The sequence below is a fragment of the Protopterus annectens genome, chromosome 14.part0, assembly GCF_019279795.1.
Source record: "Protopterus annectens isolate FY-2018-M chromosome 14.part0, PAN1.0, whole genome shotgun sequence".
Classification (NCBI taxonomy): Eukaryota; Metazoa; Chordata; order Ceratodontiformes; family Protopteridae; genus Protopterus; species Protopterus annectens.
The window spans coordinates 367,942,401-367,957,283 of NC_056748.1; the positions used below are offsets into that span (position 1 = coordinate 367,942,401).

Genomic DNA, 14,883 nt, shown 5'->3' on the forward strand with positions numbered 1-14,883 from the left:
TGCCCCCTGCCTACACTAGTTTAAATTTTTTTATTTTGTGTATTTTTTTTTGGTATTCGATTGTTTAATAGTTCGATGCATATGGTTCGATCCATATGCATTTGAGCTATTAAACGTTTGAGATCCTAAAGTAGATCCCCACCACCGTACTAACAGAATTCAGCAACATTTTTAATACTCACAGAAACAACAGACTCCTTGTATCTGCCACCTTCCTTGACTTGTCCAAAGCATTTGATATGGTTAACCACAATAAACTCCTTCTTTCACTAGCAACTTTAAACCTTACCACCCCTGCCATCTCCTGGTTCAAAAACTACCTAGAGGAAGGGTACAAGCTGTTATGTGGCAAAACCAACTCTCCTCCTCCCTACCAGTCTCCCTAGGAGTACCCCAAGGCTCCATCCTGGGGCCACTTCTTTTTACCCTCTTCACCAATCAGCTTCCAGACAGTATTCCTAAAGCCTCAATAGTGCAATATGCAGATGATACCACCGTAATATGCGCAGCCAAATCAATTGACATCCTTCACTCCCTAACACAAGAATGCTTTTCCCTAGCAGAAACTTGGATCATAAATCAAAGGCTCATTCTGAACCAAAGTAAAACAAAGCTAGTACTCTTTAGCTCCCACAGAGCCACACCTCCCATTTATTCTTGCTTCATCTCCTCCTTTAACAAGATCACAATCACTCCCACAAATCATACCAAACTCTTAGGGGTTGAAATAGATAATCAACTTAGATTTGACCTACATATTTCTATAACCATGAAAAAGTACATAAAAAACGTGGGCTACTGTATCGCAATAAAAAATTCCTCACTGACCACTCCAAAACTACAATAGCAAGGACTCGCCTACTATCCACTCTACTTTATGCCTCCCCCATGCTTACAAATCTCTGCAAATCCGACCTAAACAAACTTGATAGTTGTTATAAGAGAGCCAAATTTGCTACAACCTCTCCCATCAGAACACATCACTGTGAATGACTAAAAAAAGCTCAGTTGGCTAGAACTACCACTACAACTCAATCAACTATCACTAGCCCACAAAATAATACATAACTCTGAAAAAACCCCAGCCCTACAAATTCTTTTGCAACCCTATACAACCGCCAGACCCTTGAGGTCTAGCACACACAATCTCCTCAAAGTAACCAAATGTAACAATGAAGCTGGTAAATCTGTCTACATCCACTGTATAGAAAAAACCTGGAACTCCCTTCCTGCCCACATAACTGACAACAAATCCTCATCACAGTTCATGAAACTTGTTAAAACTCACTTTTTGAATAATCAACTGTGCTCCTGTATCCCCCCTTGCTATTGTCTCATTAGAACACTTCACCTAACTTAAGTAACTCTGCTAAGCCAACCAATAATAGTACTGTACCCACTTAGGACTGCTAATCTACTGTTCATCCCATCTCTCCAGGAGTTTGGGAAAATTGCCCCAGCAATGTTGTGCTTTCCATAAGCAACTAAAACCAGGAGAACACATATTGTAAATCATTTCATCTTTCTCAACTAAAACCAGGCGAAGACGCATAGTAAATCAATTTATCCTTCTCAACTATAGCAAGCATTATCTGCTCTCTCGGAGCCTTATTCTACGTCTCTCTGCTCTGATAGTAAATCTATCACAGGAATCCTAAACTTAGGAATATCTTTTAAAATTTAATATATTGTAGAGAACGAATGTATCCTATATGTTAGTAAATATGGATATCAAAGTCTCTTCTATGGAAATTGTATGTCAAAAGTCTGTCCTTAAAACTATGTTTTGTTCTCTTAGAGCTTTTCTCCCCGGGCCTCCAGTGAAAATGGACATGTAATCCAGTTGGAGTTTCCCGGTCAAAAAATGTAAATAAAATAAAATGTTCTACTCCTTGATGTTCGTGTTTCACTGTTCCAGTCATTACATTTGGGGTAATCTGCTGGCAGGTTGCCCTCAGTCGGCCTGATTAACAAAGTCTTTGGTCCTGCGTCAGATGCTGTCCCTTCTTCCATGATGTCAGGTCATCAGAGGTATAAAACATACAGTCCGCGTCATTACATCAGTCTTTCTTGCTGTGCCCGAAGCCGAAGCAGTTCGCAAGTGCCAGTCGGCAGACTCCTGAAATTTTCGTTTTCGGGTTTCAGAACCAAAGTCTTCAACTTAAAGCTAAGTACCCCGTTGGAGAAACTTTTTCTTGCTCCTTACCGATGTCAGTAAAAGTTAATAATTGCATTACTTGAGGAAAGCAAATACCTCATAAAGATTTTCATTCGTATTGTATTCCTTGTCTAGGCCCTGACCACGATGTACCTTGCTGTCAGTTTTGTGCTTTATTTAATCAGCGCACTATCCATCGTCAGTACATTTTTGCCTTTAATTATTTCGGTTCTCGGTTTAAGTATCCAGAAATGTCGTCGGTTAGCCTTCTGACTACTGGAATTAAAAAAAAAAAACGCAAAGATAAAGACAGAGACAGGCTGCCGAGGTCCAAAACTGCCGACAACACTACTTCTAAGCCAGTCGCCAGTTCGCCGGTACTCAGTGAGGTGCTTTTGCAGCCCCTGATACCTGCAAATTCTGATTTGCGGGCCTCTACTGAGACTCATTCTGAGTCCAGTATATGCCGCAAGATGCTTCACCTATGGAACCCATGGATGTCTCTACCTTGGATGGGTCTGGAGCCACTGTGCAGGCACCGGCTTCTGTGGGTGTATTCAGGCCTACAGACTTGCATATTAAATCAACACCGCCTTCATTACTAAGGCCTAAATCTCGATACTTGTCTAACAAACTGACGCCCAGGCCATGTGTTCAGGCCCCTATGCCTAAAAAGCAAATGATAAAAATGGCTGAAGATCTAATTTCTCTAATCAGTGGTAGTCAACCTCTCCCCTCTCTAAGAGGCATAGGGCTGAACTTGATTATGAATCTTCTGATCAGGATTCTGTTAGTTCTGACTCTTCTAGTGACCTGGATTTGTCCATACCTACTTATGAGGATTCCGATGCAGAAGACTCCATTCCCTCTGCTTTCCCTCCTGAGGACTTTCCTTTTGGGTAAACTTTACATGCTTTGAGGGAGCATTTCCACTGGGAAAGCCAGGAATTTTCTGATTCAAAATAGAGGCTTAGGGATTTCCTTCTTCTACCTCAGCATAGGTCTTTGGCTATACCTCCTGTTCTAGACATTGTTGATGATGTGTTCTCGGAATCAAGTTTGGCCCATGATTCCCTGCTTCCGGCTCCTAGTAAACCTGACCGATACTACAGAGTTCCTGAGTCCCGCAAGTTCCTTTTCAAAAATCTTGTTGCAGATCCAGAAACCATTTCTCAGGGGCCCAAGGGCATTAAGGCTTCTACTGATAAAAATCCTACCTCTTCTGATAGAGATTCCAGAGTGCTGGATAGATGGGGTAAAAAGGTTTATACTTCTGCGACCCTGGCAATCAGAGCATTAAACTGCCAATTTCATATGTTAAAATATCAACAGCATATTACTGGATTGCATAAACAGAAAATGATGTTGATTCCTGACTGTGTGGAAAATAAAAATTTACAGGATTTAATGCATTCTGCTGAACAAGTTGGAAAACATACTTTGCAATGTGGTTTTGATTCTTTAGAGGGCTCCTGTAGGGCTGCTGTTACTGGGTCTGTGCTTAGAAGGCATGCTTGGCTTAGGGAGCAATCTTTGCCTGATCATGTTAAAGCTAAATTGTTGGATGCTCCTTTAAATCAGGACCGCCTGTTTGGCAATAAGGCTGAAGAAGTTCTAAAAAAGATGGAAGATAAAACTAAAATCTATGCAAACTGTTAAAGATTTCTTACGAGTGCAACCTCCAAGATTTAGTAGGCATTGGCCTACTAAGAATTGGTCCTTTCCCAGCCCCTTCCAGATCCTCTCAAGCCAAACCCAGACACAGCAAAAATCCCATGTTTCAGTCCCAGGGTACTCTCAGAGCTAAGCAATGAGGGGCCTCCACTTCCAAATCTGGAAATAACAAAACAGCCCCCTACAGTTAACAGTCTCAATGACTTCCTTTTACAATTACCAAGCTTTTATCTTGCAACCGCCCCTTTGGGGGGGGGGGGAGATTGCTCTTCATGCAAAGATCTGGGAACTCATGACCCAGGACAAATGGGTTTTAAATAGTGTCCCAGTGATACAGATTTCATTTCCACACATTGCCAACACCAAACGGGTGGCCAGACCTGCCCCCGAATCAGTGGGCAGAGGCTCAAAACAAGTACTCTCTCTGTTAAGCATGGGGGCTATTCAACTGGTGCCAGAAGAGGAAAAGGGACAAGGTTTCTATTCAAGGCTTTTCCTGGTACCCAGAAAAGACATATCATGGCGTCCAATCCTGGAGCTGTATACTCTAAACACCTTTCTGGAGATTCCAAAATTCAAGATGCTGACTCTTCACCACTAACTTCCTATGCTAGGCAAAGATGCCTGTTTGGCAACTCTAGATTTAAAAGAAGCATACCTGCACATCCCAATCAGGGAATCTTGCAGAAGATACCTACGCTTCAAAGCAGGCTACTTGCGTTATCAGTTCCCTGCACTGCCTTTTGGCTTGTCTACTGCACCCAGGGTATTCACAAAGTTCCTGGCTCCAGTTATTGCATTTTGCAGGCAAAGAAATATTCAAATGTATCCATACCTGGACGATTGTCTAATTCAGGCAGAAAACCAGGCCATACTTTTAAATCATCTGGCGTTTGTAAAAAGGGTTCTAACTTGTCTAGGGTACACCATAAACGAAAAGAAATCCCAACTGGTACCCTGTCAACAGATTACATTCCTGGGTGCAAGCTTGAATACAACTGCCCAGATGGCTTTTCTCACGCCAGAGAAGCAAATTCATTTGGTAACTTACTTCAAACAAATGGCCACAAAAACACTGCTATCTGCAAGACAAATACTGCAAGCCTTGGGGTTCATGGCCTCCTGCATTCTTCTAATTCCATATGCAAGACTGCATATCTAAAAAGTCTATGGAGGCAACATTGTCACAGCCTGGAAACAATGATTCCTATCATACCTTGCCTACGCCTGGAGTTTCTATGGTGGGCAGAAGCCTGCCACCAAAACAAGGGATTACCATTCACACTACCCCTGCCGCCCAAACTCTAACTACAGATGCATCAGAATATGCATGGGGGGCTCACCTGGCAGGGAAGTGCATTCAGGTCCAATGGAACCCAAATCAAATGCACCTACATATCAATCAAAAAGAAATGTTAGCTGTACAGAATACTCTGGCAGCCTTCAAGGACTGCATTCTTACAGGACAACTAATGGTAAAGATGGACAACACCACGGTTATGTGGTACATAAACAAGCGGGGGTACACATTCCTACCCCCTCTGTAGACTAGCCATGACATTGTGGAACACAGCCCTGAGCTACCAAGTGCATCTACAAGCTCAATTCCTGCCAGGAAAATTGAATACACTGGCAGATGGATTAAGCCGAAACCTCATGGACCCACACGAGTGGAAACTGGAACCACAGATTTTCAACATGTTGACAAACAAATGGGGGAACCCAGACATAGATCTATTTGCCTCCCCCCAGAACTACCAATTGGACACGTTTTGTACAAGGACTCCCCACAATCAAGCCTGGAAAGTGGATGCTCTGTCCTTCAGCTGGAAAAATCTATCAGTCTATGCTTTCCCCCCTCTGCCTCTGCTCTCCAAAGTTCTACTAAAAGTCAAACAGGACAAACCAAGGATGATTTTGATTGCTCCTTACTGGCCGCACCAACACTTGTACCCCCTCCTGCGCATTGTGTCACAAGTATCTCCATGGCACCTGCCTCAGACCCCTTCCCTGCTGTCTCAGCAGGAGAACCAAATTCTGTACCCTCAGCTTCCAACATTAAACCTTGCAACCTGGCTAATCACTTAAATTCACCCTCATCATCCCTCAGCAAACCTGTGATGGATGTCATCTTGGAGGCGAGGAGACTTAGTACTAAAAATCTTCTGCTGACAAATGGAAAAGATTCTGTGCCTGGAACCAATCTTTAGGAATGAGCACAACAGTGCCCAATTTACCTCAGATTTTGCAATACTTAACTGAGATGCTTCACACAAGCCTGTCTTTTTCCTCCATTAAAATCTACGCCTCGGCTATTTCAGCTCACTATAACACGGAACCACCCCTCTTCTCTCTTTCTCTGCTCAACCAGTATCTCAGAGGGGCAAAAAACTTGAGACCACCCAGGAGAGCTTCACCACTTGCCTGGGACCTTAACTTTGTTTTGGAGAAGCTCACTCTACCTCCTTTCAAGTCAGCTGCTACTGCAGACTTAAAATTTCTTTCTTGGAAAACAGCCTTCCTTTTAGCAATCACTTCGGCTAGAAGGATATCTGAATTACAGGCCCTTATGGCAGTGGAGCCTTTCATCATCTTTCATGCGGACAGGGTATCTCTCAGGACCAATACATCCTTCATGCCCAAGGTGGTTTCCAGTGTGTCTCTTAATTAGTCCATTTATTTGCCAACCTTCTTTCCCAATCCACAGAACAAAGGGGAACGGATTCTGCATTTCTTGGATGTGCACAGACAACTAAGATTCTACTTGGACAGGACTAAATCTCGAAGAAAATCTGAACAATTGCTGGTAGCATTTGCTGCAGGGGCAGAGGGGAAGGCTATTCAAAACAAACCATTTCTAAATGGATAAGCCATTGCATTCATTTCTGCTATAAGCACCATGGAAAACCTATCCCCCAGGGGATCAGATCTCACTCCACCAGGGCTGCTCCTACTTCTGCAGCCTTTCTTAGAGGTGTCCTTGCGAGGGATATCCTAGAAGCATCTACCTGGAGTTCTGTGCATATATTCACCAAGCATTATCATTTACCAATTTTCTCTAAATCCAGAGCTGGCTTTGCCACTGCTGTCTTGCAGGGCTTTATAGCTGGCTCTAATGCTGTATAAACTCTGCCTCCCAACCATAGCTTTGGGAATCTACCCAAATGTAATGACTGCAACAGTGAAACACGAAGAACATAGTACAGTTGTGTACACTTACCATAAATGTAGATGTTTGTGTGTATTCACTGTTGCAGTCCTGGTTACCCTCCCTCCAGCCCACTAGATTTTTTGACTATACCTCTTCTTTCCTCTACTATGCTTAAAAGTCTTTTTGGTGTATTTGCTCTTGGTTGGAGGTATACTTTTGTGTTTATTTGCTCCCCATTGGGGGGGCACCTGACATCTGGGGCAAAAAAAACTGATGTAATGACGTCGGCTGCATGTTTTATACCCCTGACATCATGGAAGAAAGGACAGCATCCGACGCAGGACCCAAGACTTTGTTAATCAGGCCGACTGAGGATAACCTGCTAGCAGATTACCCCAAATGTAATGACTGCAACAGTGAATACACTCTAACATCTACATTTATGGTAAGTGTACACAACTGTACTTTCCACAACATGTTTAGCTGTGGCCACTGTTTTATCTTCCTTCTTAATTTTGAATAAATGTTCTTTGATCCTGTTCCTAAGCCCCGTGTTTGTTTTTCCTGTGTAAAAGCTGGCACATTTCATGCAACTAGCTAAGCAGACCGCATTCTTGGTCAAGCAGTCGGCATAACCCCGAATTCTCGCAAACTTGCCCATAGTAGGATGAACAAAATGATTGGTATTGGCAATAAATGAGCAGATATTACACAGTCTGCAGCTGAAGGTTCCCACCTTGCTGGGATCGTTGACATACTATCCATCACTGTTCTGGTAGCATACTCTTTTTCTTATAGCTCTAATATTATTGTATGTAATGCTCAGATGTGGACCCACAATTTGAGAAATGTCATCGGACATCAACATGTACCAGTTTGGAAAATTTTGATTATACTCTGATTATCAGATGTGAAAGGCAGTACTAGGTGGCATTTCTTATTTATAACAAGTTCTTTCTTCGTAGATTTCATCATCTCTTTAGAGAAATAGGGTTTCACTCTACCTTGTCTTTCGTGAATCACAGCATCAGTAATTTCTTGGCATTTCTTAGATGAGTAACCCCGTCTTCAAGATTTTTAATCATATCGTCCATTGTTGTATTGAGGTCAATGCCATTGATGGTTATCTTTGATGATCTCAGCATTTGCCCTTTGATGATGATTCAAAATACAAAGGTGGGATGCATGCTAGATCTCCTCAGAATCTTGTTCTCCCAACATGGTTCCTTATAGACTGTTGTCAGTATTTGACCATCTTTAATCTTCAAATTGACATCTAGGAAGTTAATCTCTTCTCTGGATGCTTGCATGGTAAATTTTAAAAAGTCAGTTGTGTTACCTATATACGTCTCTACTTCCAACCCAGACCAGGAATATATCAGCCACAAAGCATTTGTAAAAGGTGACCTTGTTTGTTTATTTATTTATTTATTTATATTTGTTGACCGGGAGTGTGCGACTGGACATAGGTCCATTTTCAGAAGAGGCCCGGGGAGAAAAGCTCCACAGTTAAAATAAACAGACAGTAGTTACATTGGATTACATAGCGATTAACAATTTACATAGCAATTACTTACAACATATTTACAGATGAAGAACATAGTACATCAGTAGACAACTAGAATCTTCATCTGTGAAGTACATAACAGACATTAACAAATGTTAAAATAAGAAGTTCCTGTTGTATAAGTACTAGGCTTATGAGCATCTGAGCTTGTTATAATCAAGGTAGTTAGTGGAGTGGAAAGAAAGGTAGTGGTTGGATGGGGTGGGTGATATTAGAGTGGGAGTTACAAGGGCATAGCCAGCATGTTTTTAGGTGAGCTTTTAGTAAAGTTTTGAAGTGGGTGCATGATGATATGGAGGTAATTGTGGGTGGGAGGGAGTTCCATAATTTGGCTGTGGTGCAAGAGAATAGTGCTTCACCAGCAGAGTTATTGGCTTTAGTGATCTGCAAGTGATTTTTGTTGCTGGATCTTAGTAGTCTGGTGGTGCGATAGGGTTGGTGTAGATTCTGGAGGGATGGGACATTTAGTGGATGGTTTACTAGTTTGTGGGTGAGTGAGAGTTGATACCATTGAAGGAGGTGAGGGAGTTCAAGCCAGCCCAGTTCAGCAAGTGAGAGACAGTGGTGACTACGGTAGGATGCCCCTGTGGCGAATTTGGCAATTTTGTTGTAGCAGGTCTCTAGCTTGTTTAGATCGCATTGCCTTAGGTTGGTATATATTGGAGAGGCATAAAGTAGGTTGGAGATAAGGAGGGAATTTGCTATTGAAATCTTTGCTGCTTTGGTGAGAAGATGCTTATTTCTGTATAACGCTCCTAGTTTTTTGTGGGCTTTTTTTATGGTCATGGATATGTGAATGTCACATTTTAGTTTATTGTTTATTTCCACTCCTAGCAATTTGGTGTGTTCAGTTGGGTATATAGTGGTGTTGTCTTTTGCTGTGATGTTAAAGTGAGAGTTGTTTTGAGTATGTTTGGTGGGTTGGAAGATGAGTAGTTTAGTTTTGTTTGGGTTGAGTATTAATTGGGCATCGGATAACCAAGTTTCAACAGAGGAAAAGGCTTCCTGTGTGACTTTTTGCAGTTTGGGTAGGGACTGGGCTGAGCAGATGATGGTCGAGTCATCTGCGTATTGTATGAGTGGTGCCATGTGTGGTGGCAGAGGCTAAATTATTTGTGAAAACAGAGAAGAGTATGGGGTCCAAGGATGGATCCTTGGGGAACCCCTGTGGAGACAGGTAGTTGGGGAGATGTGTCATTCTGCCATACAACGGATTGTTGGCGGTCAGACAGGCAACTCTGAAATCAGTTGGTGACTGATTGTGAGAAGGATAGGTTATTGAGGACAGAGATAAGTTGTTGTGTGGGACCATGTCAAATGCTTTAGATAGGTCTAGGAAAGTAGCAGAGGAGCGATAGCCATTGTTTTTATGCTGAAAGGATAGTGTTAGTAAAGGAGAGTAAGGCAGTGGTGGTGCTATGGTTTGGTCGGAAACCATGCTGAGTATTGGAAAGGAGGTTGTTAGTAAGGAGGTAGTCTGAGACCTGAGAGTGTATGCATCTCTCTAGTATTTTGGAGAGTGGAGAGAGAATAGCTATGGGGTGGTAATTGGTTAGTTCTGTGGAGGGTCTGCCTTTGTGGAGGGGAATTATATGTGATACTTTCCACAGTGTGGGAACATAACTTTCTGACAGAGATTGGTTAATCAAGATGGATACTGGGTAGGCCAGAGCATCAGCTGCGATTTGTAGGTATTCACTTGGGAGGTGGTCTGCTGCTAATTTGGTGGGTTTAAGTTTAGTTAAGAGTTTTTTTTATGTTGGAGGTAGGTACAGGAGAAATAGAGAAGGCAGTGGGGAGATTAGTAGTTGAAGGTGTGGGTTGGAGGGAAGGGGGTTGCGTTGTTTAGCTAGTGATAATATGGTTTGTGTGAAGTGTGTGTTGAATGAGGTAGCAATATTTTCTGAGGAGTGAGGGATGTTAGGAGGAGGGGTACTGACTTTACCTGGGTGGAGGATGGAGTTTATAGAGGACCAGAATTGTTTGGGGCTGTGTTCGGAGGAGTCTAGAGCAGACTAGTAGTATTGAAATTTGTCCTGTTTTATTAGCTTTTTGACTCTATTGCGTAGTTCTAGGAATTTCTGTCTAGTTGAGGGGGTCTTGGTTTTGCGCCAGTGCTCCCAGGCTTTGTCCATGTTTTTCATTTCTGACTTAGTGGTTTTCTGTAGCCATGGGGAGGGTTGTGCTTTGATTCTGGAAAGTCTTATGGGGGCATGGTAATTAAGGATGCTCAGGAAGGTAATATTAAAAAATGCAACTGCGTCATCAAGACTGTGGTACTTTAGAGGATGCTAGTTACATTCTTTGAGGGATGAGATGAATGTGAGTGGGTTAAAGTTTATTTTTTTACGTATCTGACGGTAGATGACAGGTTTAGCTTGGTATAGGTATTTTTTCAGTAAGAATGTTGGGGAGTGATCACTGAGGCTATCTGATAAGCAGCCTGTTATATATGACTAGGGGCTCTTACTGACTAGTATCCAATCCAGGGTAGTGTGCTTGCTGGAGTTTTTATTTATCCTGGTTGGCGACTGGACTAGTTGGGTGAAGCCATGAAGGTTTACATGATGGGTTGGATGGTTGCCAGAACAGGATTGCCAGTCAATATTGAAATCACCTAAAATGATAGTTTCTTGGGGGAGATGGTGGGTAGACCAGCTGAGGAGGTTTTCTAGTGGTTGCGGTAGATTTCATGTGAAAGGGCTAGTTTTATCTCCCAATTGGCCATCACTAAGTTCGAATAGGAGTTAGCACAAGAGGTGCCCATGGCTACCCCAGTTTTTTGCAGATATTTACCATTAAATATGAATACGTTGTTCTGTAAGATAGTCTCAATTAACATACACAGTAGATTAATCTGATTAGAAGTAAAAGCAGCCTAGACCGATAATATTTGTTTTAAAAAGTCTGTTTCTGTTTGGTTGGGTATACATTTGAATAAGGAACAGACATCAAGGGTGACAAACCATGTGTCTTCTATAGTAGATCACTGTTGAAAGTATTTATGTAGGGATTTCAGAAAATCTTGGGTATCCCTCAAAACAGTATCTGTCTTCAGAATCACAGGTTTCAACATATTCTCAGCATAAATCGAAATGGCCTCAGTAAGCCAGACTTTGCCCGAAACTGTTGGTCATAGGGGAGGATTGTCCAAAGTTTTGTGAATTTTGGGAGTCCCTTGATAATACGTATAAGGGGTGTCACCACAAGAAAGTAATCATGTAGTTTTTTGGTGTAATGTGCCTGCTTAAAAGACAGTCTAGTAGGTCTTTTCCTACCGTACATGTCATATCATTGATTATCTTAATATCTACTTTACCGTACTTTGAGGTATCCATTCGCATTTCTTCCATGGTCCCTACATAATAGTTCTTACGCAATATCACAGTGGCTCCACGTTTATTAGGACAAATCATGATGTTAGTGTTATTCTGTAGTTCCTTAAGTGCATCACTTTCTCTCTTGGTTAAGTTATAAAACCTTTTCTTGATGAACGCCATTGTTGTATATTTTGTATAGATCTTGTTCACAAGCTTTCATGAATGTTTCTAACTGTGGACACAAAGTGGGTGTGTATGCACTTGGTTTCTTAAAAATATTCATATTAGATTCTGCATTGGGAAACATTAGCTTGAGCATGACATTCTGACAAAATAGTTTGATGTCAATCACTCTATCACTAAAATTACTGGAAAGTGGCTGGAATGAAAGAAAGTACTTTCTTGAAGGACTTTGTGTTGGTCTTGTGTCACTATGTGATTCAAGAGATTGAAAATTAAGTTGTATTCTGTGCCCAGAACTTCTTGATTGTGGTTATAGGCTCTGAGTCCTTGGAAGAATTCCTTCTCTTCCTTCCACTGCTCCTAAACTGATCTTGTTTGTATCATTCTTGAATAGGTAGGGGGACCCCTGAAAAAATCTGATCAAAAGTGTTGTTTTGGGTCTGACATCACTTTCTTTATGTACAAGAGTAATTACATTACTGGTATTTTCAGTTTGTGCATTATTGCCACTATTGGTATCAAATTGTTAATGCTCAGATGTTGCCGCCGCCTTTGCTAATGTTCATCATGTTACCCTGCTGCAGTCATCACACTTGGGTTATCCTGCCGTCAGGCGGTCCCGCAGTCGGCCCGAGTTACAAAGTCTTGGTCCGGCGTCGGATGCTGTCGCTTCTTCCCTGACGTCAGTGCGCCAGGGGTATATAAGAGCTATCCGATGCCATTTTCTTCAGTCTTTCTTGCCGCGCGGTGCCCGAAGCAGAAGCAGTTCGCAAGTGCTGGTCGGCCAACACCTGAGATTTTCGATTTGAATTTCAGTCCGAAGTCTTCAATAAAGCTAAGTACCCAGTTGGGGAACATTTTCTTGCCTCAGTCCGATGTCAGAAAAAGTTAACAATTGCATTTCTTGTGGGAAGGAAATACCTCATAAGGACTTCCACTCCTATTGTATTCCTTGCCTAGGCCCAGACCACGACGTCACAGGTTGTCGGTTTTGCACTAGGTTTAATAAACGAACTATCAAACGCCGTTTTGACTTCACATGGCATTACTTTGATAGGAAATTTAATTATATCATGCCATCGGAGCAGCCGACCGCCGTACATAAGAAACGCAAGAATAAGGACAGGCAGCCTAGGAACAAGCCAGTCTCTGAGGCCTCAGCTGGGCCTGTCGCCGGTTCTCCGGTTTTCAGTGAGGCGCCTACGCAGCCCCTGACGACCGCAGAACTGGAATCCCAGACAGCTGCGGATCCTCAAGCGGAGCCTACTAGGCCGACGCAGCCATCTACCGACACCAGAGCAGAAGTAGACACCGGGGCAGTGGAAATGCCTTTAGTTGCAGAAGGTGTCTTCAGACTGACTGCACTCACCATTAAATCTTATGCTAAGCTTAAAACTCCTTTAAAACCTAAGAAAACTGTACATCAGTCTACAGTTCAAGGCCCCATGCCTAAGAAACAGATGCTTAAGATGGCTGAATATTTGATTACCCTTATCAGGGGTTCCCAGCTCCCTCCTGATAAAAGACCAAGACAAGAAGAGGATTATGCATCCTCTGACCAGGTTTCACTCTCCTCAGATTCCTCTGAGGAACAGGATTACACTTTTCCACCTTATGAAGACTCTGATGCTGAAGACTCTATTCCCTCAACATCTCCCCCTGAAGACTACTCCTTTGGGGAAACTTTACATACCATGAGGGAACATCTCCACTGGGAAGGCCAGGATTACTCAGATTCTAAGAAAAGGCTCCGAGAGTTCCTTCTGCTACCCCAGCACAGACCTCTTGCTATCCCTCCTGTTTTAGATATTGTGGATGATGTTTACTTGGAGTCTAGTTTAAATCCAGATTCTCTACCTCCTGCTCCAGCCAAACCAGACAGATACTACAGAGTACCTGACTCTCACAAATTCCTTTATAAAAGCCCTGTAGCTGACTGGTCCTAAGGGAGCAGAAGCTTCTATGGCTAAAAATCCTGTGCCCTCTGAAAGGCATTCCAGAGCCCTAGATAGATGGGGAAAGAAAATGTACACCTCAGCAACTCTGGCTATGAGAGCATTAAATTGACAGTTTCACATGTTGAAATATCAACAATTCCTTATGTCTCAGTTAAAACAAAAAATGAGCACACATTCACAACAGTCTGAGTTCAAGGAAATGCAGGATCTGTTGCATGCAGCTGAACAGGTGGGCAAGCATACTTTACAATGCGGATTTGATTCATTGGAAGCTTCCTGTAGAGCAGCTGCTACTGGCTCTGTCATACGTAGACATGCTTGGTGAAAAGAACAAACCCTCCTTGACCATGTTAAAGCAAAATTACTGGATGCACCTTTACAGCAGGATGTATTATTTGGTGTCAAAGCAGAAAAGGTTTTAAAGAAAATGGAGGATAAGGCTAAGTCTATGCAAACGGTCAAGGATTTTTTGCAGGTACAACCCCCTCGTTTCAGCAGAAATTAGCCAACAAAAAAATGATCCTTTCCAGTTTCAGACAGATCACAGAGGGGCAAATACAGACGCCCAAGGGGCAGAGGTCAGTCACAAGGCCCTTGCAAACCTCGCCAATGGGGTTCTGCTACCCAGAAAGGAGGAGAAGACAAGGCCCCAAGCTAGCAGAAGACAAAAACAATGACTATCCTCAAACTACCAAGCAAATCTCTCCTGGCAGCTCCCTTGGGAGGAAAACTAGCATTTTTTGCAGACAACTGGCACATCATCACAAAGGGCAAATGGTTTCTAAACATTGTCTCTCAAGGATACAGATTCCACCTTACCAAGGATCAAAGGAATGCCAAACCTGCCACCAAATCAATGGGCAGAAGCACAA

General features: G+C 42.6%; 1 protein-coding gene across 4 annotated transcripts in view; it reads left to right on the forward strand.

Annotated features, from left to right (window-relative positions):
- Window positions 1–14,883, forward strand: part of ZSWIM8 (zinc finger SWIM-type containing 8) — a 2,719,879-nt gene that overhangs the window by 967,718 nt on the left and 1,737,278 nt on the right. The gene's annotated exons all lie outside the window — the stretch shown is intronic.